Raw genomic sequence first — 24,137 nt, forward strand, 5'->3', positions numbered from 1 at the left:
ACAAGCACTCCTGGGGGAAGGTCTGCAGCAGACGGATTTGCATACGGTGATGTTATCCAAGCAGTGGGCCAAAGTTGACTGGAACCCTCATCTGCATATGAAAAGAGAAAAGGGGCATGCAGGGCATGGCGGCCTTTTGCAGTGCTTGGATGACCCCTAGTTCGCATTAAACACCTCCCCCCTCCTTTGGTGTGGGGCTCATGTTGGCCATGCCCCATCCCCTGAAGAATTCAAGCTGATTTCTTGCAGCAGCTGGGCACTGTAACAGCTCCAGAGCTGCTCTGTAAGGCAAGTAAAAGGGTGTGGGCCCTGCAGCACTACCTGTAGTTTGCATTGTGCATTGGAAGGCACAAAGTAAGCAGACGGGAGGAGAAGTCAGGATAGTGCACAAGGGTATAGAAGGGAGCGGCTGAAGAAAAGAGAAGTGGAAACAGACAGCAAACTAGGCTGGAGAGAGACCTGAGACAAATAGATCTGAATTATACGAGAGCCGACCAGGGGAAACACAAATTATGCAGTCAAGTTTCCCACATTTGGGGAAATCGCAGGGGCAGCACACCCAGAGTGCAATGGGTGAGCCTTGCCCTGGGAGAAGCACCTTCATGATCATAGTATCTCACCTGGCAGGTAAGTAGGAGTTGGGCTAGAGCTGGGGAGGGTCGCTGCTCGGGTACCCCCCTGTCAAGTGAAGGAGATCCAACTGAGGCAGCACAATGGAACTCTCGAAAGAAGAACAAGGCTAGAGGAAAATCTGAGACAAAGAAATCTGACTTTTACCAGAGCTGACCAGAGGAAAGCACAAACACAGTCCCCCACTACCACAAATAATGCAGTCAAGTTTCCCACATTTGGGGAAATCACAGGGGTCAGCATACCCAAAATGCAATGAATGAACCTCACCCTGGGAGAACAATCTTCATGACCATGGTATCTCCTATGCAAAATAAGTATGATTTGGAATAGGGCTGGGGAGGGCCGCTGCTCATGCACATCTCTGTCAAGTAAAGGAGATTCAACTGAGGCAGCACAAGGGAACTCTCATCTGGGGACAACAACTGCAGGGAGAACACATATTTTCAGATGAACATGGGAGGGCAGAAGGCTGCCTAATACTGAAGCACCCCCAAACAACAAACCAAATGCAACAACTAGTGCAAGCATTCCTGGGGGAAGTTCTGCAGAAGACGGATTTGCATACGGTGATGTCATCCAAGCAGTGGGTCAAAGTTGGCTTCAACCCTCATCTGCATATGAAAAGAGAAAAGGGGCGTGCAGGGCATGGCGGCCTTTTGTGGTGCTTGGATGACCCCTAGTTCGCATTAAACACCTCCACCCTCCTTTGGTGTGGGGCTCATGTTGGCCATGCCCCATCCCCTGAAGCATTCAAGCTGATTTCTTGCAGCAGCTGGGCACTGTAACAGCTCCAGAGCTGCTCTGTAAGGCAAGTAAAAGGGTGTGGGCCCTGCAGCACTACCTGTAGTTTGCATTGTGCATTGGAAGGCACAAATTAGCAGACGGGAGGAGAAGTCAGGATAGTGCACAAGGGTATAGAAGGGAGCGGTTGAAGAAAAGAGAAGTGGAAACAGACAGCAAACTAGGCTGGAGAGAGACCTGAGACAAAGAGATCTGAATTATACGAGAGCCGACCAGGGGAAACACAAATTATGCAGTCAAGTTTCCCACATTTGGGGAAATCGCAGGGGCAGCACACCCAGAGTGCAATGGGTGAGCCTTGCCCTGGGAGAAGCACCTTCATGATCATAGTATCTCACCAGGCAGGTAAGTAGGAGTTGGGCTAGAGCTGGGGAGGGTCGCTGTTCGGGCACCCCCCTGTCAAGTGAAAGAGATCCAACTGAGGCAGCACAAGGGAACTCTCGAAAGAAGAACAAGGCTAGAGGAAGATCTGAGACAAAGAAATCTGACTTTTACCAGAGCTGACCAGAGGAAAGCACAAACACAGTCCCCCACTACCACAAATAATGCAGTCGAGTTTCCCACATTTGGGAAAATCACAGGGGTCAGCATACCCAGAATGCAATGAATGAACCTCACCCTAGGAGAACAATCTTCATGACCATGGTATCTCCTATGCAAAATAAGTATGATTTGGGATAGGGCTGGTGAGGGCCGCTGCTCAGGCACATCTCTGTCAAGTAAAGGAGATTCAACTGAGGCAGCACAAGGGAACTCTCATCTGGGGACAACAACTGCAGGGAGACCACATCTTTTCAGATGAACATGGGAGGGCGGAAGGCTGCCTAATACTGAAGCACCATCAAATATCAAACCATATGCAACAACTAGTACAAGCACTCCTTGGGGAAGGTCTGCAGCAGACGGATTTGCATACGGTGATGTTATCCAAGCAGTGGGCCAAAGTTGACTGGAACCCTCATCTGCATATGAAAAGAGAAAAGGGGCATGCAGGGCATGGCGGCCTTTTGCAGTGCTTGGATGACCCCTAGTTCGCATTAAACACCCCCACCCTCCTTTGGTGTGGGGCTCATGTTGGCCATGCCCCATCCCCTGAAGCATTCAAGCTGATTTCTTGCAGCAGCTGGGCACTGTAACAGCTCCAGAGCTGTTCTGTAAGGCAAGTAAAAGGGTGTGGGCCCTGCAGCACCACCTGTTGTTCGCATTGTGCGTTGGAAGGCACAAATTAAGCAGACGGGAGGAGAAGTCAGGATAGTGCGCAAGGGCATACTTTTCTCTTAGTCCGGGGGCAAGGCTTCAAAATGGGGTCTGCAACGGAGGAGACACAGGGGGCGTGGTCACAGCAGCTTTTCTCTACAGCCTGCACCAGCAGGAGCCTACACCATTTTTTATGATCACGCTGAACTGCAGTGCGACTGCAATTACAGCATGGTCAAGAAGGGAGGCGTCATGCTGGGTGGCCATGCCCTGTCACTGTGCAGGAGCCAGCACAGCTCACACACTAGTCCCCGGGTGCAGCCCCCAACCCCCGGGACACCCGGAGCAACAAAATGTAGATTCAGGCCACCAGGCCACGCCCCTACCTATGAAACCATGCCTCCTTTTTACCATTGCGCTGTTTATCTGCGCGCACTGCATTACAATCTCCCTCGCTACCTTTCTGGGTGTCACCAGTGATAGTGACACCTCTGCCATGCTTGTAGCAGCTGGTCCTAAGATCTACGCCTCAAGCCCTGAGTGTTTGCCCTTGTGACTTGTTGATCATCATAGCGAAGCAGATGCTTACAGAAAACTGCAGGGGCTTAGATTGAAAATAAAAAAATTGATGGGTATAAGGTAGAGAGGAGCGGGTTCGGTTCTCCGAGAACCAAATTCCCCACGAACTCCACGTGGTTTACACTGGTCCGAGGCAGGCTCGGTTGTTCCCGCCTGACTCGGAAAACCTGAACAAGGGAAAATGTCATCATCCCGCTGTCGGATTCTTGCGAGATTCGGATTCCATATAAAGAGCTGCGCGTTGCTGCCATTTTTACTCGTGCATTGAAGAGAGAGCGGAGAGGACGTGGCTATGTTCTCTCAGTGGAAATCTCAATATCAGTGCTCAGTATCAGTGGTTACTTATTGCTGCTCAGTAATACTAGTAGTGTGTCTCTCCTGCTCAGTGTCAGTTCTCAGTAGTATCCTCATCAGTGCTCAGTATCACTGCTCATTGTCTTGTGCTGCATTGTGGTGCTCAGCATACTACAGTACATTACTAATAGTCCAGTGCTGCATCTTGCTGCTCAGTGTCAGTTCTAGTATCCTCATCAGTGCTCACTATCACTGCTCATTGCATTGTGGTGTTCTGTATACTACAGTAACATAGTAATATAGTATATATAGAGGAGCGGGTTCGGTTCTCCGAGAACCGAATTCCCGACGAACTCCACGTGGTTTACACTGGTCCGTGGCAGGCTCGGTTGTTCCCGCCTGACTATGAAAACCTGAACAAGGGAAAATGTCATCATCCCGCTGTCAGATTCTCGCGAGATTCGGATTCCATATAAAGAGCTGCGCGTTGCCGCCATTTTTACTCGTGCATTGAAGAGAGAGCGGAGAGGACGTGGCTATGTTCTCTTAGTGGAAATCTCAATATCAGTGCCCAGTATCAGTGGTTACTTATTGCTGCTCAGTAATACTAGTAGTGTGTCTCTCCTGCTCAGTGTCAGTTCTCAGTAGTATCCTCATCAGTGCTCAGTATCACTGCTCATTGTCTTGTGCTGCATTGTGGTGCTCAGCATACAACAGTACATTACTAATAGTCCAGTGCTGCATCTTGCTGCTCATGTTGGCTATGCCCCAGCCCCTGAAGCATTCAAGCTGATTTCTTGCAGCAGCTGGGCACTGTAACAGCTCCAGAGCTGCTCTGTAAGGCAAGTAAAAGGGTGTTGGCCCTGCAGCACTACCTGTAGTTTGCATTGTGCGTTGGAAGGCACAAAGTAAGCAGACAGGAGAAGTCAGGAGAGTGCACAAGGGCATAGAAGGCAGGGGCTCAAGAAAAGAGAAGTGGAAACAGACAGCAAACTAGGCTGGAGAGAGACCTGAGACAAAGAGATCTGAATTATACGAGTAGCCGACCAGAGGAAACACAAATTATGCAGTCAAGTGTCCCACATTTGGGGAAATCGTAGGAGCAGCACACCCAGAGTGCAATGGGTGAGCCTTGCCCTGGTAGAAGCACCTTCCTGATCATAGTATCTCACTTGGCAGGTAAGTAGGAGTTGGGCTTGAGCTGGGGAGGGTCGCTGCTCGGGCACCCCCCTGTCAAGTGAAGGAGATCCAACTGAGGCAGCACAAGGAAACTCTCAAAAAAAGAACAAGGCTAGAGGAAGATCTGAGACAAAGAAATCTGACTTTTACCAGAGCTGACCAGAGGAAAGCACAAACACAGTCCCCCACTACCACAAATAATGCAGTCGAGTTTCCCACATTTGGGGAAATCACAGGGGTCAGCATACCCAGAATGCAATGAATGAACCTCACCCTGGGAGAACAATCTTCATGACCATGGTATCTCCTATGCAAAATAAGTATGATTTGGGATAGGGCTGGGGAGGGCCGCTGCTCAGGCACATCTCTTTCAAGTAAAGGAGATTCAACTGAGGCAGCACAAGGGAACTCTCATCTGGGGACAACAACTGCAGGGAGAACACATATTTTCAGATGAACATGGGAGAGCTGAAGGCTGCCTAATACTGAAGCACCCCAAACAACAAACCAAATGCAACAACTAGTACAAGCATTCCTGGGGGAAGGTCTGCAGAAGACGGATTTGCATACGGTGATGTCATCCAAGCAGTGGGCCAAAGTTGGCTGGAACCCTCATCTGCATATGAAAAGAGAAAAGGGGTATGCAGGGCATGGCGGCCTTTTGCGGCGCTTGGATGACCCTTAGTTCGCATTAAACACCTCCACCCTCCGTCGGTGTGGGGCTCATGTTGGCTATGCCCCAGCCCCTGAAGCATTCAAGCTGATTTCTTGCAGCAGCTGGGCACTGTAACAGCTCCAGAGCTGCTCTGAAAGGCAAGTAAAAGGGTGTGGGCCCTGCAGCACTACCTGTAGTTTGCATTGTGCGTTGGAAGGCACAAAGTAAGCAGACAGGAGAAGTCAGGAGAGTGCACAAGGGCATAGAAGGCAGCGGCTCAAGAAAAGAGAAGTGGAAACAGACAGCAAACTAGGCTGGAGAGAGACCTGAGACAAAGAGATATGAATTATACGAGTAGCCGACTAGAGGAAACACAAATTATGCAGTCAAGTGTCCCACATTTGGGGAAATCGTAGGAGCAGCACACCCAGAGTGCAATGGGTGAGCCTTGCCCTGGGAGAAGCACCTTCCTGATCATAGTATCTCACCTGGCAGGTAAGTAGGAGTTGGGCTAGAGATGGGGAGGGTCGCTGCTCGGGCACCCCCCTGTCAAGTGAAGGAGATCCAACTGAGGCAGCACAAGGAAACTCTCGAAAAAAGAACAAGGCTAGAGGAAGATCTGAGACAAAGAAATCTGTCTTTTACCAGAGCTGACCAGAGGAAAGCACAAACACAGTCCCCCACTACCACAATTAATGCAGTCGAGTTTCCCACATTTGGGGAAATCACAGGGGTCAGCATACCCAGAATGCAATGAATGAACCTCACCCTGGGAGAACAATCTTCATGACCATGGAAACTTCTATGCAAAATAAGTATGATTTGGGATAGGGCTGGGGAGGGCCGCTGCTCAGGCACATCTCTGTCAAGTAAAGGAGATTCAACTGAGGCAGCACAAGGGAACTCTCATCTGGGGACAACAACTGCAGGGAGAACACATATTTTCAGATGAACATGGGAGGGCAGAAGGCTGCCTAATACTGAAGCACCCCCAAACAACAAACCAAATGTAACAACTAGTAAAAGCATTCCTGGGAGAAGGTCTGCAGAAGACGGATTTGCATACGGTGATGTCATCCAAGCAGTGGGCCAAAGTTGGCTGGAACCCTCATCTGCATATGAAAAGAGAAAAGGGTTATGCAGGGCATGGCGGCCTTTTGCGGTGCTTGGATGACCCCTAGTTCGCATTAAATACCTCCACCCTCCTTCGGTGTGGGGCTCATGTTGGCTATGCCCCAGCCCCTGAAGCATTCAAGCTGATTTCTTGCAGCAGCTGGGCACTGTAACAGCTCCAGAGCTGCTCTGTACGGCAAGTAAAAGGGTGTGGGCCCTGCAGCACTACCTGTAGTTCGCATTGTGCGTTGGAAGGCACAAAGTAAGCAGACGGGAGAAGTCAGGATAGTGCGCAAGGGCATAGAAGGGAGCGGCTCAAGAAAACAGAAGTGGAAACAGACAGCAAACTAGGCTGGAGAGAGACCTGAGACAAAGAGATCTGAATTATACGAGAGCCGACCAGGGGAAACACAAATTATGCAGTCAAGTTTCCCACATTTGGGGAAATCGCAGGAGCAGCACACCCAGAGTGCAATGGGTGAGCCTTGCCCTGGGAGAAGCACCTTCATGATCATAGTATCTCACCTGGCAGGTATGTAGGAGTTGGGCTAGAGCTGGGGAGGGTCGCTGCTCGGGTACCCCCCTGTCAAGTGAAGGAGGTCAAACTGAGGCAGCACAATGGAACTCTCGAAAGAAGAACAAGGCTAGAGGAAGATCTGAGACAAAGAAATCTGACTTTTACCAGAGCTGACCAGAGGAAAACACAAACACAGTCCCCCACTACCACAAATAATGCAGTTGAGTTTCCCACATTTGGGGAAATCACAGGGGTCAGCATACCCAGAATGCAATGAATGAACCTCACCCTGGGAGAACAATCTTTATGACCATGGTATCTCCTATGCAAAATAAGTATGATTTGAGATAGGGCTGGGGAGGGCCGCTGCTCAGGCACATCTCTGTCAAGTAAAGGAGATTCAACTGAGGCAGCACAAGGGAACTCTCATCTGGGGACAACAACTGCCGGGAGAACACATATTTTCAGATGAACATGGGAGGGCAGAAGGCTGCCTAATACTGAAGCACGCCCAAACAACAAACCAAATGCAACAACTAGTACAAGCATTCCTGGGAGAAGGTCTGCAGAAGACGGATTTGCATACGGTGATGTCATCCAAGCAGTGGGCCAAAGTTGGCTGGAACCCTCATCTGCATATGTTGAAGATACAATTTGTGAATTGCATTTAACACTATCTCCCTTTCCTGGGGAGAAGATGGTAGGGCCGATTTGAAAAACCGGCGAGGAGGCACCTCTTCGAATTTCAGCTTGTAACCCTGAGAAACAATTTCTATTGCCTAGGGATCCACCTGCGAATGAACCCAGATGTGGCTGAAAACTCGAAGACGTGCCCCCAACTGGGCGGACTCCTTTAGCGGAGCCCCAGCGTCATGCGGTGGATTTTGTAGAGGCCGGGGAGGACTTCTGTTCCTGGGAACTAGCTGTGTTGTGCAGCTTCTTCCCTCTGCCCTTACCTCTGGCAAGAAAGGACGCACCTCGTACTTTCTTGTTTCTCTGTGATCGAAAGGACTGTATTTGATAATGTGGTGCTTTCTTAGGCTGTGAGGGAATATAAGGCAAAAAATTTGATTTACCAGCTGTAGCTGTGGAGACTAGGTCCGAGAGACCTTCCCCAAACAATTCCTCACCCCTGTAAGGTAAAACCTCCATATGCCTTTTTGAGTCGGCATCACCTGTCCATTGCCGGGTCCATAGGACTCGTCTAGCAGAAATCGACATAGCGTTTATTCTAGAACCCAGTAGACTAATGTCACTTTGAGCATCTCTCATATATAGGACAGCATCTTTTATATGCCCTATGGTCAATAACATAGCATCCTTATCTAGGGTCTCAATCTCTGCTGATAAGGTATCTGTCCATGCTGCCACCGCGCTACAACCCCGGCCGACGCAATTGCCGGTCTGAGTAAGGTACCAGAATGTGTGTAAATGGACTTTAGGGTAACCTCCTGCTTGCGGTCAGCAGGGTCCCTGATGGTAGCCGTATCCTGGGATGGCAGCGCTACCTTTTTGGATAAGCGTGTCAATGCTTTATCCACCCTAGGGGAGGATTCCCACCGTATCCTGTCCATTGGCGGGAAAGGATACGCCATAAGAATCCTTTTGGGAATCTGCAGCTTTTTGTCTGGAGATTCCCAAGCTTTTTCACATAATTCGTTCAACTCATGTGAGGAGGGAAAGGTTATCTCAGGTTTCTTTCCCTTATACATGTGTACCCTCGTGTCAGGGACAGGGGACTCTGTGATGTGCAAAACATCTTTTATTGCAATAATCATATATCGAATACATTTAGCCAATTTTGGCTGTAACTTTGCATCATCGTAGTCGACACTGGAGTCAGAATCTGTGTCGGTATCTGTGTCAACTATTTGGGATAGTGGGCGCTTTTGAGACCCCGAAGGTCCCTGCGACATAGGGACAGGCATGGGTTGACTCCCTGACTGTTCCCTAGCTTCAGCTTTGTCTAATCTCTTGTGTAATAAGTTTACATTAGCACTTAAAACATTCCACATATCCATCCAGTCAGGTGTCGGCGTTGTCGATGGAGACACCACATTAATTTGCTCCTGCTCCTCTCTAGGAGAGCCTTCTACCTCAGACATGTCGACACACGTGTACCGACACACCATACACTCAGGGAATCCTCTTATCTGAGGACAGTTCCCCAACAAGGCCCTTTGGAGAGACAGAGAGAGAGAGTATGCCAGCACACACCCCAGCGCTATATGACCCAGGAAAAAAACACAATAATTTTATGTTTACCCAGTAGCGCTGTATTTCCATATATATATGCGCCTAATTATGTGCCCCCCTCTTCTTTAAGACCCTCTTTCTACCGTGGTATAAGCAGGGGAGAGTCCGTGGAGCTTCCCCTCAGCGGTGCTGTGGAGAAAATGGCGCTGGTGAGTGCTGAGGGAGAAGCCCCACCCCCTCAGCGACGGGCTTCTGTCCCGCTCAAATATAGTAAAAAAATGGCGGGGGCTCTTATATATATATATACAGTGCCTAGCTGCATATATATTTATTTTGCCAAAGAGAGGTCTATATTGCTGCCCAGGGCGTCCCCCCTGCGCCCTTCACCCTTACACTGACTGCCGTGTGTGAGGTGTATTGGAGCAATGGAGCACAGCTTTACTGCTGTGCGTTACCTCAGTGAAGATCATGAAGTCTTCCGCCGCCTCTGAAGTCTTCTTTTCTTCTCATACTCACCCGGCTTCTATCTTCCGGCTCTGCGAGGGGGACGGCGGCGCGGCTCTGGGACGGACGGCGAGGGTGAGACCTGCGTACCGATCCCTCTGGAGCTAATGCTGTACAGTAGCCTAAGAAGCAGAGCCTATCAACTCACAGAAGTAGGTGTGCATCTCTCCCCTCCGCCCCTCGATGCAGGGAGTCTGTTGCCAGCAGGCTCCCTGAAAATAAAAAAATCTAACAAATATACTTTCTGTCAGGAAACTCAGGAGAGCTCCCTGAAAAGCACCCAGTCTCCTCTGGGCACAGTAGTAAACTGAGGTCTGGAGGAGGGGCATAGAGGGAGGAGCCAGTGCACACCCAGATCTAAAGTCTTTCTTAAAGTGCCCATGTCTCCTGCGGAGCCCGTCTATCCCCCATGGTCCTTACGGAATCCCCAGCATCCTCTAGGACGTAAGAGAAAAATTATGCTGGCAGAAAAATCCAATTGAGTGATTAAACAGCTCCAGAGCTGCTCTGTAAGGCAAGTAAAAGGGTGTGGGCCCTGCAGCACTACCTGTAGTTTGCATTGTGCATTGGAAGCCTAGTTTGCTGTCTGTTTCCACTTCTTTTTTCTTGAGCCCCTCCCGTCTATACCCTTGTGCACTATCCTGACTTCTCCTCCCGTCTGCTTACTTTGTGCCTTCCAATGCACAATGCAAACTACAGGTAGTGCTGCAGGGCCCACACCCTTTTACTTGCCTTACAGAGCAGCTCTTGAGCTGTTACAGTGCCCAGCTGCTGCAAGAAATCAGCGTGAATGCTTCAGGGGCTGGGGCATGGCCAACATGAGCCCCACACCGAAGGAGGGTGGGGGTGTTTAATGCGAACTAGGGGTCTCGCACAATGCGAACTACAGGTATTGCTGCAGGGCCCACACCCTTTTACTTGCCTTACAGAGCAGCTCTGGAGCTGTTACAGTGCCCAGCTGCTGCAAGAAATCAGCTTGAATCATTCAGGGGCTGGGGCATAGCCAACATGAGCCCCACACCGACGGAGGGTGGAGGTGTTTAATGCGAACTAGGGGTCATCCAAGTGCCGCAAAAGGCCGCCATGCCCTGCACACCCCTTTTCTCTTTTCATATGCAGACGAGGGTTGAAGCCAACTTTGACCCACTGCTTGGATGACATCGCCATATGCAAATCCATCTGCTGCAGGCCTTCCCCCAGGAATGCTTGCACTAGTTGTTGCATTTGGTTTGTTGTTTGGGGGTGCTTCAGTATTAGGCAGCCTTCTGCCCTCCCATGTTCATCTGAAAATATGTGTTCTCCCTGCAGTTGTTGTCCCCAGATGAGAGTTCCCTTGTGCTGCCTCAGTTGAATCTCCTTTACTTGACAGAGATGTGCCTGAGCAGCGGCCCTCCCCAGCCCTATCCCAAATCATACTTATTTTGCATAGGAGATACCATGGTCATGAAGACTGTTCTCCCAGGGTGCGGTTCATTCATTGCATTCTGGGTATGCTGACCCCTGTGATTTCCCCAAATGTGGGAAACTCGACTGCATTATTTAATGCGAACTAGGGGTCATCCAAGCACCGCAAAAGGCCGCCATGCCCTGCATACCCCTTTTCTCTTTTCATAAGCAGACGAGGTTTGAAGCCAACCTTGACCCACTGCTTGGATGACATCACTTGCTGCCTTTCCAATGAAGCAAGTTTAATTTAATAATAGGTGAAAAACCATCCCTACAAAGGTGTTAATCAGATACTTGGCTTTGTGGACACTTTTCAGAGCACAAATTTGTTAGCATAAAAATAAAGCCAGAAAATGAAGAGCTGTTTAATCACTCAATTGGATTTTTCTGCCAGCATATTTCTTTTTCTCTGCAACCCACTGCTAAATTGTGCTTCCTAGCTGTTTTTATAAAATCACTGAATCAAATCTAACTCTGATTACATCAGAGAAGGCCAGGTACCCTACACCATAACAGGGGGTTTGAAATTTTGACTTGTCTACTTAAAGATCACCAAAATCTGATAACAAGGTCAATTAAGTCCCTGGGTGGGATTGAACCACCAACCTTTTGGTTAATAGCCTTACACACTAACTGATTGCGCCACAGCGACACTTTGCAAAAGTACATACTGACAAAGGCTAATAAGCATTCATCTAGAACGATTCCTAGAAACATTTTAAAAAGTCAATAATGTGGAGAGTTTTTGTAAGATGTTTCTTCCATCAACCAATGAAGAAACACATTGGTACTTTCCCATGATGAGTGAGTGCTTCAGGATCTTTTGCACTTACATGTGCAGCAGAGTACTGTAATGGAAGCATGCTGGGTCCATAACCCAGAGGTAGGCATATTGAAACTATCCTCTGCTATATGCATTTTTTTTTGTTAATTAAAGTAATCCAAAACTGGGATTGATATTTTTGCTCTTTTATTTTTACTTAAAGTACAATAACTTTTACCATTTTAATTTGTTTTAATAGTATATTGACAGTATTGTTTTCTTTCAAAAATCCAATTAATTTTCTTTACCCGATTATTAAAATGGTAATTGACAAAAACAAACTACATTGTCACCAGAAGAGCAATACAAAATGTACAAGTGATATATTAAAATCATCTTTCCAGCTTGAATTTCAATGATGCATTGGGGCAACGATTTTGTGAGAAACATCTTCACCCTTAAATAAAGATTTTCTTAATTCCTTACCTGTGTGCTAATTAGATATCACCTTGTTTTCACATTAAACAGACTTCCACATGAGAAAACAGCAAAGATGCAGTGGCGTTAATGTTTCCTGGTGTCAACCTGTATTATTTCCGTAGATATTGAAATGAGGATGCATCTTGCTGCCTTTCCAATGAAGCAAGTTTAATTTAGTAATAGGTGAAAAACCATCCCTACAAAGATGTTAATCAGATACTTGGCTTTGTGGACACTTTTCAGAGAACAAATTTGTAATCATAAAAATAAAGCCAGAAAATGAAGAGCTGTTTAATCACTCAATTGGATTTTTCTGCCAGCATTTTTCTTTTTCTCTGCAACCCACTGCTAAATTGTGCTTCCTAGCTGTTTTTTTTATAAAATCACTTAATCAAATCTAACTCTGATTACATCAGAGAAGGCCAGGTACCCTATACCATAAGAGGGGGTTTGCAATTTTGACTTGTCTACTTAAATATCACCAAAATGTGATCACAAGGTCAATTACGTCCCTGGGTGGGATTGAACCACCAACCTTTTGATAAATAGCTGAACACACTAACCGATTGCGCCACAGAGACACTTTGCAAAAAGCACATACTGACAAAGACTAATAAGCATTCATCTAGAACGTTTCCTAGAAAAACTTTAAAAAGTCAATAATCTGGAGAGTTTTTGTAAGATGTTTCACCAGCAACCAATGAAGAAACACATTAGTACTTTCGCATGATGAGTGAGTGCTTCAGGATCTCTTGCACTTACATGTGCAGCAGAGTACTGCAATGGAAGCATGCTGGGCCCATAACCCAGAGGTAGGCAGATTGAAACTATCCTTTGCTATATGCATTTTTTTTTGTTCATTAAAGTAATCCAAAACTGGGATTGATATTTTAGCTTTTATTTTTACTTAAAGTACAATAACTTTTACCATTTTAATTTGTTTTAATAGTATATTGACAGTATTGTTTTCTTTCAAAAATCCAATTAATTTTCTTTATCCGATTATTAAAATGGTAATTGACAAAAACAAACTACATTGTCACCAGAAGAGCAATACAAAATGTACAAGTGATATATTAAAATCATCTTTCCAGCTTGAATTTCAATGATGCATTGGGGCAACGATTTTGTGAGAAACATCTTCACCCTTAAATAAAGATTTTCTTAATTCCTTACCTGTGTGCTAATTAGATATCACCTTGTTTTCACATTAAACAGACTTCCACATGAGAAAGCAGCAAGGATGCAGTGGCGTTAATGTTTCCTGGTGTCAACCTGTATTATTTCAGTAGATATTGAAATGAGGATGCATCTTGCTGCCTTTCCAATGAAGCAAGTTTAATTTAGTAATAGGTGAAAAACCATCCCTACAAATATGTTAATCAGATACTTGGCTTTGTGGACACTTTTCAGAGAACAAATTCGTTAGCATAAAAATAAAGCCAGAAAATGAAGAGCTGTTTAATCACTCAATTGGATTTTTCTGCCAGCATATTTCTTTTTCTCTGCAACCCACTGCTAAATTGTGCTTCCTAGCTGTTTTTTTTATAAAATCACTGATTCAAATCTAACTCTGATTACATCAGAGTAGGCCAGGTACCCTACACCATAAGAAGGGGGTTTGAAATTTTGACTTGTCTACTTAAAGATCACCAAAATCTGATAACAAGGTCAATTACATCCCTGGGTGGGATTGAACCACCAACCCTTTGATTAATAACCAAACACACTAACAGATTGCGCCACAGAGACACTTTACAAACGTACATACTGACAAAGGCTAATAAGCATTCATCTAGAACGTTTCCTAGAAAAACTTTAAAAAGTCAATAATCTGGAGAGTTTTTGTAAGATGTTTCTTCCATCAACCAACGAAGAAACACATTGGTACTTTCCCATGATGAGTGAGTGCTTCAGGATCTCTTGCACTTACATGTGCAGCAGAGTACTGCAATGGAAAAATGCTGGGCCCATAACCCAGAGGTAGGCAGATTGAAACTATCCTCTGCTATATGCATTTTTTTTGTTAATTAAAGTAATCCAAAACTGGGATTGATATTTTTGCTCTTTTATTTTTACTTAAAGTACAATAACTTTTACCATTTTAATTTGTTTTAATAGTATATTGACAGTATTGTTTTCTTTCAAAAATCCACTTAATTTTCTTTACCCTATTATTAAAATGGTAATTGACAAAAACAAACTACATTGTCACCAGAAGAGCAATACAAAATGTACAAGTGATATATTAAAATCATCTTTCCAGCTTGAATTTCAATGATGCATTGGGGCAACGATTTTGTGAGAAACACCTTCACCCTTAAATAAAGATTTTCTTAATTCCTTACCTGTGTGCTAATTAGATATCACCTTGTTTTCACATTAAACAGACTTCCACATGCGAAAGCAGCAAGGATGCAGTGGCGTTAATGTTTCCTGGTGTCAACCTGTATTATTTCAGTAGACATTGAAATGAGGATGCATCTTGCTGCCTTTCCAATGAAGCAAGTTTAATTTAGTAATAGGTGAAAAACCATCCCTACAAAGGTGTTAATCAGAGACTTGGCTTTGTGGACACTTTTCAGAGAACAAATTTGTTAGCATAAAAATAAAGCCAGAAAATGAAGAGCTGTTTAATCACTCAATTGGATTTTTTTGCCAGCATATTTCTTTTTCTCTGCAACCCACTGCTAAATTGTGCTTCCTAGCTGTTTTTATAAAATCACTGAATCAAATCTAACTCTGATTACATCAGAGAAGGCCAGGTACCCTACACCATAACAGGGGGTTTGAAATTTTGACTTGTCTACTTAAAGATCACCAAAATCTGATAACAAGGTCAATTACGTCCCTGGGTGGGATTGAACCACCAACCTTTTGGTTAATAACCATACACACTAACTGATTGCGCCACAGCGACACTTTGCAAAAAGCACATACTGACAAAGACTAATAAGCATTCATCTAGAACGTTTCCTAGAAAAACTTTAAAAAGTCAATAATCTGGAGAGTTTTTGTAAGATGTTTCTTCCAGCAACCAATGAAGAAACACATTAGTACTTTCGCATGATGAGTGAGTGCTTCAGGATCTCTTGCACTTACATGTGCAGCAGAGTACTGCAATGGAAGCATGCTGGGCCCATAACCCAGAGGTAGGCAGATTGAAACTATCCTTTGCTATATGAATTTTTTTTTTTGTTCATTAAAGTAATCCAAAACTGGGATTGATATTTTCGCTTTTATTTTTACTTAAAGTACAATAACTTTTACCATTTTAATTTGTTTTAATAGTATTTTGACAGTATTGTTTTCTTTCAAAAATCCACTTAATTTTCTTTACCCTATTATTAAAATGGTAATTGACAAAAACAAACTACATTGTCACCATAAGAGCAATACAAAATGTACAAGTGATATATTAAAATCATCTTTCCAGCTTGAATTTCAATGATGCATTGGGGCAACGATTTTGTGAGAAACATCTTCACCCTTAAATAAAGATTTTCTTAATTCCTTACCTGTGTGCTAATTAGATATCACCTTGTTTTCACATTAAACAGACTTCCACATGAGAAAGCAGCAAGGATGCAGTGGCGTTAATGTTTCCTGGTGTCAACCTGTATTATTTCAGTAGATATTGAAATGAGGATACATCTTGCTGCCTTTCCAATGAAGCAAGTTTAATTTAGTAATAGGTGAAAAACCATCCCTACAAATATGTTAATCAGATACTTGGCTTTGTGGACACTTTTCAGAGAACAAATTAGTTAGCATAAAAATAAAGCCAGAAAATGAAGAGCTGTTTAAACACTCAATTGGATTTTTGTGCCAGCATATTTCTTTTTCTCTGCAACCCACTGCCAAATTGTGCTTCCTAGCTGTTTTTATAAAATCACTGAATCAAATCTAACTCTGATTACATCAGAGAAGGCCAGGTACCCTACACCATAACAGGGGGTTTGAAATTTTGACTTGTCTACTTAAAGATCACCAAAATCTGATAACAAGGTCAATTAAATCCCTGGGTGGGATTGAACAACCAACCTTTTGGTTAATAGCCTTACACACTAACTGATTGCGCCACAGCTACACTTAGCAAAAGTACATACTGACAAAGGCTAATAAGCATTCATCTAGAACGATTCCTAGAAACATTTTAAAAAGTCAATAATGTGGAGAGTTTTTGTAAGATGTTTCTTCCATCAACCAATGAAGAAACACATTGGTACTTTCCCATGATAAGTGAGTGCTTCAGGACCTCTTGCACTTACATGTGCAGCAGAGTACTGTAATGGAAGCATGCTGGGTCCATAACCCAGAGGTAGGCAAATTGAAACTATCCTCTGCTATATGCATTTTTTTTTGTTAATTAAAGTAATCCAAAACTGGGATTGATATTATTGCTCTTTTATTTTTACTTAAAGTACAATAACTTTTACCATTTTAATTTGTTTTAATAGTATATTGACAGTATTGTTTTCTTTCAAAAATCCACTTAATTTTCTTTACCCGATTATTAAAATGGTAATTGACAAAAACAAACTACATTGTCACCAGAAGAGCAATACAAAATGTACAAGTGATATATTAAAATCATCTTTCCAGCTTGAATTTCAATGATGCATTGGGGCAACGATTTTGTGAGAAACATCTTCACCCTTAAATAAAGATTTTCTTAATTCCTTACCTGTGTGCTAATTAGATATCACCTTGTTTTCACATTAAACAGACTTCCACATGCGAAAGCAGCAAGGATGCAGTGGCGTTAATGTTTCCTGGTGTCAACCTGTATTATTTCAGTAGACATTGAAATGAAGATGCATCTTGCTGCCTTTCCAATGAAGCAAGTTTAATTTAGTAATAGGTGAAAAACCATCCCTACAAAGGTGTTAATCAGAGACTTGTCTTTGTGGACACTTTTCAGAGAACAAATTTGTTAGTATAAAAATAAAGCCAGAAAATGAAGAGCTGTTTAATCACTCAATTGGATTTTTCTGCCAGCATATTTCTTTTTCTCTGCAACCCACTGCTAAATTGTTCTTCCTAGCTGTTTTTATAAAATCACTGAATCAAATCTAACTCTGATTACATTAGAGAAGGCCAGGTACCCTACACCATAACAGGGGGTTTGAAATTTTGACTTGTCTACTTAAAGATCACCAAAATCTGATAACAAGGTCAATTAAGTCCCTGGGTGGGATTGAACCACCAACCTTTTGGTTAATAGCCTTACACACTAACTGATTGCGCCAAAACAACACTTTGCAAAAGAACATACTGACAAAGGCTAATAAGCATTCATCTAGAACGATTCCTAGAAACATTTTAAAAAGTCAATAATGTGGAGAGTTTTTGTAAGATGTTTCTTCCATCAACCAATGAAGAAACACATTGGTACTTTCCCATGATAAGTGAGTGCTTCAGGACCTCTTGCACTTACATGTGCAACAGAGTACTGTAATGGAAGCATGCTGGGTCCATAACCCAGAGGTAGGCAGATTGAAACTATCCTCTGCTATATGCATTTTTTTTTGTTAATTAAAGTAATCCAAAACTGGGATTGATATTTTTGCTCTTTTATTTTTACTTAAAGTACAATAACTTTTACCATTTTAATTTGTTTTAATAGTATATTGACAGTATTGTTTTCTTTCAAAAATCCAATTAATTTTCTTTACCCGATTATTAAAATGGTAATTGACAAAAACAAACTACATTGTCACCAGAAGAGCAATACAAAATGTACAAGTGATATATTAAAATCATCTTTCCAGCTTGAATTTCAATGATGCATTGGGGCAACGATTTTGTGAGAAACATCTTCACCCTTAAATAAAGATTTTCTTAATTCCTTACCTGTGTGCTAATTAGATATCACCTTGTTTTCACATTAAACAGACTTCCACATGCGAAAGCAGCAAGGATGCAGTGGCGTTAATGTTTCCTGGTGTCAACCTGTATTATTTCAGTAGACATTGAAATGAGGATGCATCTTGCTGCCTTTCCAATGAAGCAAGTTTAATTTAGTAATAGGTGAAAAACCATCCCTACAAAGGTGTTAATCAGAGACTTGGCTTTGTGGACACTTTTCAGAGAACAAATTTGTTAGTATAAAAATAAAGCCAGAAAATGAAGAGCTGTTTAATCACTCAATTGGATTTTTCTGCCAGCATATTTCTTTTTCTCTGCAACCCACTGCTAAATTGTGCTTCCTAGCTGTTTTTATAAAATCACTGAATCAAATCTAAACATCAGAGAAGGCCAGGTACCCTACACCATAACAGTGGGTTTGAAATTTTGACTTGTCTACTTAAAGATCACCAAAATCTGATAACAAGGTCAATTAAGTCCCTGGGTGGGATTGAACCACCAACCTTTTGGTTAATAGCCTTACACACTAACTGATTGCGCCACAGCGACACTTTGCAAAAGTACTTACTGACAAAGGCTAATAAGCATTCATCTAGAATGATTCCTAGAAACATTTTAAAAAGTCAATAATGTGGAGAGTTTTTGTAAGATGTTTCTTCCATCAACCAATGAAGAAACACATTGGTACTTTCCCATGATGAGTGAGTGCTTCAGGATCTCTTGCACTTACATGTGCAGCAGAGTACTGTAATGGAAGCATGCTGGGTCCATAACCCAGAGGTAGGCAGATTGAAACTATCCTCTGCTATATGCATTTTTTTTGTTAATTAAAGTAATCCAAAACTGGGATTGATATTTTTGCTCTTTTATTTTTACTTAAAGTACAATAACTTTTACCATTTTAATTTGTTTTAATAGTATTGTTTTCTTTCAAAAATCCTATTAATTTTCTTTACCCGATTATTAAAATGGTAATTGACAAAAACAAACTACATTGTCACCAGAAGAGCAATACAAAATGTACAAGTGATATATTAAAATCATCTTTCCAGCTTGAATTTCAATGATGCATTGGGGCAACGATTTTGTGAGAAACATCTTCACCCTTAAATAAAGATGTTCTTAATTCCTTACCTGTGTGCTAATTAGATATCACCTTGTTTTCACATTAAACAGACTTCCACATGAGAAAACAGCAAAGATGCAGTGGCGTTAATGTTTCCTGGTGTCAACCTGTATTATTTCCGTAGATATTGAAATGAGGATGCATCTTGCTGCCTTTCCAATGAAGCAAGTTTAATTTAGTAATAGGTGAAAAACCATCCCTACAAAGATGTTAATCAGATACTTGGCTTTGTGGACACTTTTCAGAGAACAAATTTGTTATCATAAAAATAAAGCCAGAAAATGAAGAGCTGTTTAATCACTCAATTAGATTTTTCTGCCAGCATTTTTCTTTTTCTCTGCAACCCACTGCTAAATTGTGCTTCCTAGCTGTTTTTTTTATAAAATCACTTAATCAAATCTAACTCTGATTACATCAGAGAAGGCCAGGTACCCTACACCATAAGAGGGGGTTTGCAATTTTGACTTGTCTACTTAAATATTACCAAAATCTGATCACAAGGTCAATTACGTCCCTGGATGGGATTGAACCACCAACCTTTTGATTAATAGCTGAACACACTAACCGATTGCGCCACAGAGACACTTTGCGAAAAGTACATACTGACAAAGACTAATAAGCATTCATCTAGAACGTTTCCTAGAAAAACTTTAAAAAGTCAATAATCTGGAGAGTTTTTGTAAGATGTTTCTTCCAGCAACCAATGAAGAAACACATTGTTACTTTCGCATGATGAGTGAGTGCTTCAGGATCTCTTGCACTTACATGTGCAGCAGAGTACTGCAATGGAAGCATGCTGGGCCCATAACCCAGAGGTAGGCAGATTGAAACTATCCTTTGCTATATGCTTTTTTTTTTTGTTCATTAAAGTAATCCAAAACTGGGATTGATATTTTAGCTTTTTTTTTTACTTAAAGTACAATAACTTTTACCATTTTAATTTGTTTTAATAGTATATTGACAGTATTGTTTTCTTTCAAAAATCCAATTAATTTTCTTTACCCGATTATTAAAATGGTAATTGACAAAAACAAACTACAGTGTCACCAGAAGAGCAATACAAAATGTACAAGTGATATATTAAAATCATCTTTCCAGCTTGAATTTCAATGATGCATTGGGGCAACGATTTTGTGAGAAACATCTTCACCCTTAAATAAAGATTTTCTTAATTCCTTACCTGTGTGCTAATTAGATATCACCTTGTTTTCACATTAAACAGACTTCCACATGAGAAAGCAGCAAGGATGCAGTGGCGTTAATGTTTCCGGGTGTCAACCTGTATTATTTCAGTAGATATTGAAATGAGGATGCATCTTGCTGCCTTTCCAATGAAGCAAGTTTAATTTAGTAATAGGTGAAAAACCATCCCTACAAATATGTTAATCAGATACTTGGCTTTGTGGACACTTTTCAGAGAACAAATTCGTTAGCATAAAAATAAAGCCAGAAAATGAAGAGCTGTTTAATCACTCAATTGGATTTTTCTGCCAGCATATTTCTTTTTCTCTGCAACCCACTGCTAAATTGTGCTTCCTAGCTGTTTTTTTTATAAAATCACTGATTCAAATCTAACTCTGATTACATCAGAGTAGGCCAGGTACCCTACACCATAAGAAGGGGGTTTGAAATTTTGACTTGTCTACTTAAAGATCACCAAAATCTGATAACAAGGTCAATTACATCCCTGGGTGGGATTGAACCACCAACCCTTTGATTAATAACCAAACACACTAACAGATTGCGCCACAGAGACACTTTACAAACGTACATACTGACAAAGGCTAATAAGCATTCATCTAGAACGTTTCCTAGAAAAACTTTAAAAAGTCAATAATCTGGAGAGTTTTTGTAAGATGTTTCTTCCATCAGCCAACGAAGAAACACATTGGTACTTTCCCATGATGAGTGAGTGCTTCAGGATCTCTTGCACTTACATGTGCAGCAGAGTACTGCAATGGAAAAATGCTGGGCCCATAACCCAGAGGTAGGCAGATTGAAACTATCCTCTGCTATATGCATTTTTTTTGTTAATTAAAGTAATCCAAAACTGGGATTGATATTTTTGCTCTTTTATTTTTACTTAAAGTACAATAACTTTTACCATTTTAATTTGTTTTAATAGTATATTGACAGTATTGTTTTCTTTCAAAAATCCACTTAATTTTCTTTACCCTATTATTAAAATGGTAATTGACAAAAACAAACTACATTGTCACCAGAAGAGCAATACAAAATGTACAAGTGATATATTAAAATCATCTTTCCAGCTTGAATTTCAATGATGCATTGGGGCAACGATTTTGTGAGAAACACCTTCACCCTTAAATAAAGATTTTCTTAATTCCTTACCTGTGTGCTAATTAGATATCACCTTGTTTTCACATTAAACAGACTTCCACATGCGAAAGCAGCAAGGATGCAGTGGCGTTAATGTTTCCTGGTGTCAACCTGTATTATTTCAGTAGACATTGAAATGAGGATGCATCTTGCTGCCTTTCCAATGAAGCAAGTTTAATTTAGTAATAGGTGAAAAACCATCCCTACAAAGGTGTTAATCAGAGACTTGGCTTTGTGGACACTTTTCAGAGAACAAATTTGTTAGCATAAAAATAAAGCCAGAAAATGAAGAGCTGTTTAATCACTCAATTGGATTTTTTTGCCAGCATATTTCTTTTTCTCTGCAACCCACTGCTAAATTGTGCTTCCTAGCTGTTTTTATAAAATCACTGAATCAAATCTAACTCTGATTACATCAGAGAAGGCCAGGTACCCTACACCATAACAGGGGGTTTGAAATTTTGACTTGTCTACTTAAAGATCACCAAAATCTGATAACAAGGTCAATTACGTCCCTGGGTGGGATTGAACCACCAACCTTTTGGTTAATAACCATACACACTAACTGATTGCGCCACAGCGACACTTTGCAAAAGTACATACTGACAAAGGCTAATAAGCATTCATCTAGAACGTTTCCTAGAAACATTTTAAAAAGTCAATAATGTGGAGAGTTTTTGTAAGATGTTTCTTCCATCAACCAATGAAGAAACACATTGGTACTTTCCCATGATAAGTGAGTGCTTCAGGACCTCTTGCACTTACATGTGCAGCAGAGTACTGTAATGGAAGCATGCTGGGTCCATAACCCAGAGGTAGGCAGATTGAAACTATCCTCAGCTATATGCATTTTTTTTTTGTTAATTAAAGTAATCCAAAACTGGGATTTATATTTTTGCTCTTTTATTTTTACTTAAAGTACAATAACTTTTACCATTTTAATTTGTTTTAATAGTATATTGACAGTATTGTTTTCTTTCAAAAATCCAATTAATTTTCTTTACCCGATTATTAAAATGGTAATTGACAAAAACAAACTACATTGTCACCAGAAGAGCAATACAAAATGTACAAGTGATATATTAAAATCATCTTTCCAGCTTGAATTTCAATGATGCATTGGGGCAACGATTTTGTGAGAAACATCTTCACCCTTAAATAAAGATTTTCTTAATTCCTTACCTGTGTGCTAATTAGATATCACCTTGTTTTCACATTAAACAGACTTCCACATGCGAAAGCAGCAAGGATGCAGTGGCGTTAATGTTTCCTGGTGTCAACCTGTATTATTTCAGTAGACATTGAAATGAGGATGCATCTTGCTGCCTTTCCAATGAAGCAAGTTTAATTTAGTAATAGGTGAAAAACCATCCCTACAAAGGTGTTAATCAGAGACTTAGCTTTGTGGACACTTTTCAGAGAACAAATTTGTTAGCATAAAAATAAAGCCAGAAAATGAAGAGCTGTTTAATCACTCAATTGGATTTTTCTGCCAGCATATTTCTTTTTCTCTGCAACCCACTGCTAAATTGTGCTTCCTAGCTGTTTTTTTTTATAAAATCACTGATTCAAATCTAACTCTGATTACATCAGAGTAGGCCAGGTACCCTACACCATAAGAAGGGGGTTTGAAATTTTGACTTGTCTACTTAAAGATCACCAAAATCTGATAACAAGGTCAATTACATCCCTGGGTGGGATTGAACCACCAACCCTTTGATTAATAACCAAACACACTAACAGATTGCGCCACAGAGACACTTTACAAACGTACGTACTGACAAAGGCTAATAAGCATTCATCTAGAACGTTTCCTAGAAAAACTTTAAAAAGTCAATAATCTGGAGATTTTTTCTAAGATGTTTCTTCCATCAACCAACGAAGAAACACATTGGTACTTTCCCATGATGAGTGAGTGCTTCAGGATCTCTTGCACTTACATGTGCAGCAGAGTACTGCAATGGAAAAATGCTGGGCCCATAACCCAGAGGTAGGCAGATTGAAACTATCCTCTGCTATATGCATTTTTTTTGTTAATTAAAGTAATCCAAAACTGGGATTGATATTTTTGCTCTTTTATTTTTACTTAAAGTACACTAACTTTTACCATTTTAATTTGTTTTAATAGTATATTGACAGTATTGTTTTCTTTCAAAAATCCACTTAATTTTCTTTACCCTATTATTAAAATGGTAATTGACAAAAACAAACTACATTGTCACCAGAAGAGCAATACAAAATGTACAAGTGATATATTAAAATCATCTTTCCAGCTTGAATTTCAATGATGCATTGGGGCAACGATTTTGTGAGAAACACCTTCACCCTTAAATAAAGATTTTCTTAATTCCTTACCTGTGTGCTAATTAGATATCACCTTGTTTTCACATTAAACAGACTTCCACATGCGAAAGCAGCAAGGATGCAGTGGCGTTAATGTTTC

At 41.7% G+C, this 24,137-nt stretch overlaps 9 non-coding genes and 2 pseudogenes across 9 annotated transcripts; 1 reads left to right on the forward strand and 10 right to left on the reverse strand.

The window, feature by feature from the left end:
- Positions 1-472: 472 nt before the first annotated feature.
- On the reverse strand, positions 473-635 carry LOC134992630 (U1 spliceosomal RNA). Its single transcript, XR_010196764.1, has one exon. It is a non-coding gene; the product is annotated as a U1 spliceosomal RNA (small nuclear RNA).
- A 152-nt stretch (positions 636-787) lies between these two features.
- On the reverse strand, positions 788-951 carry LOC134992723 (U1 spliceosomal RNA). Its single transcript, XR_010196838.1, has one exon. It is a non-coding gene; the product is annotated as a U1 spliceosomal RNA (small nuclear RNA).
- Positions 952-1,624: 673 nt separating this feature from the next.
- On the reverse strand, positions 1,625-1,787 carry LOC134992647 (U1 spliceosomal RNA). The gene has a single exon (XR_010196780.1). It is a non-coding gene; the product is annotated as a U1 spliceosomal RNA (small nuclear RNA).
- A 152-nt stretch (positions 1,788-1,939) lies between these two features.
- LOC134992611 (U1 spliceosomal RNA) lies at positions 1,940-2,103 on the reverse strand. The gene has a single exon (XR_010196745.1). It is a non-coding gene; the product is annotated as a U1 spliceosomal RNA (small nuclear RNA).
- A 2,424-nt stretch (positions 2,104-4,527) lies between these two features.
- On the reverse strand, positions 4,528-4,691 carry LOC134992683 (U1 spliceosomal RNA). The gene has a single exon (XR_010196803.1). It is a non-coding gene; the product is annotated as a U1 spliceosomal RNA (small nuclear RNA).
- Positions 4,692-4,843: 152 nt separating this feature from the next.
- On the reverse strand, positions 4,844-5,007 carry LOC134992668 (U1 spliceosomal RNA). The gene has a single exon (XR_010196793.1). It is a non-coding gene; the product is annotated as a U1 spliceosomal RNA (small nuclear RNA).
- A 682-nt stretch (positions 5,008-5,689) lies between these two features.
- On the reverse strand, positions 5,690-5,841 carry LOC134992672 (U1 spliceosomal RNA; annotated as a pseudogene).
- A 152-nt stretch (positions 5,842-5,993) lies between these two features.
- LOC134992613 (U1 spliceosomal RNA) lies at positions 5,994-6,157 on the reverse strand. The gene has a single exon (XR_010196747.1). It is a non-coding gene; the product is annotated as a U1 spliceosomal RNA (small nuclear RNA).
- Positions 6,158-6,828: 671 nt separating this feature from the next.
- On the reverse strand, positions 6,829-6,991 carry LOC134992651 (U1 spliceosomal RNA). The gene has a single exon (XR_010196784.1). It is a non-coding gene; the product is annotated as a U1 spliceosomal RNA (small nuclear RNA).
- Positions 6,992-7,143: 152 nt separating this feature from the next.
- Positions 7,144-7,307, reverse strand: LOC134992724 (U1 spliceosomal RNA). The gene has a single exon (XR_010196839.1). It is a non-coding gene; the product is annotated as a U1 spliceosomal RNA (small nuclear RNA).
- Positions 7,308-11,080: 3,773 nt separating this feature from the next.
- Positions 11,081-11,259, forward strand: LOC134992687 (U1 spliceosomal RNA; annotated as a pseudogene).
- The last annotated feature ends 12,878 nt before the right edge of the window (positions 11,260-24,137 follow it).

Source organism: Pseudophryne corroboree, unplaced genomic scaffold (assembly GCF_028390025.1).
Source record: "Pseudophryne corroboree isolate aPseCor3 unplaced genomic scaffold, aPseCor3.hap2 scaffold_1218, whole genome shotgun sequence".
NCBI classification, from domain to species: domain Eukaryota; kingdom Metazoa; phylum Chordata; class Amphibia; order Anura; family Myobatrachidae; genus Pseudophryne; species Pseudophryne corroboree.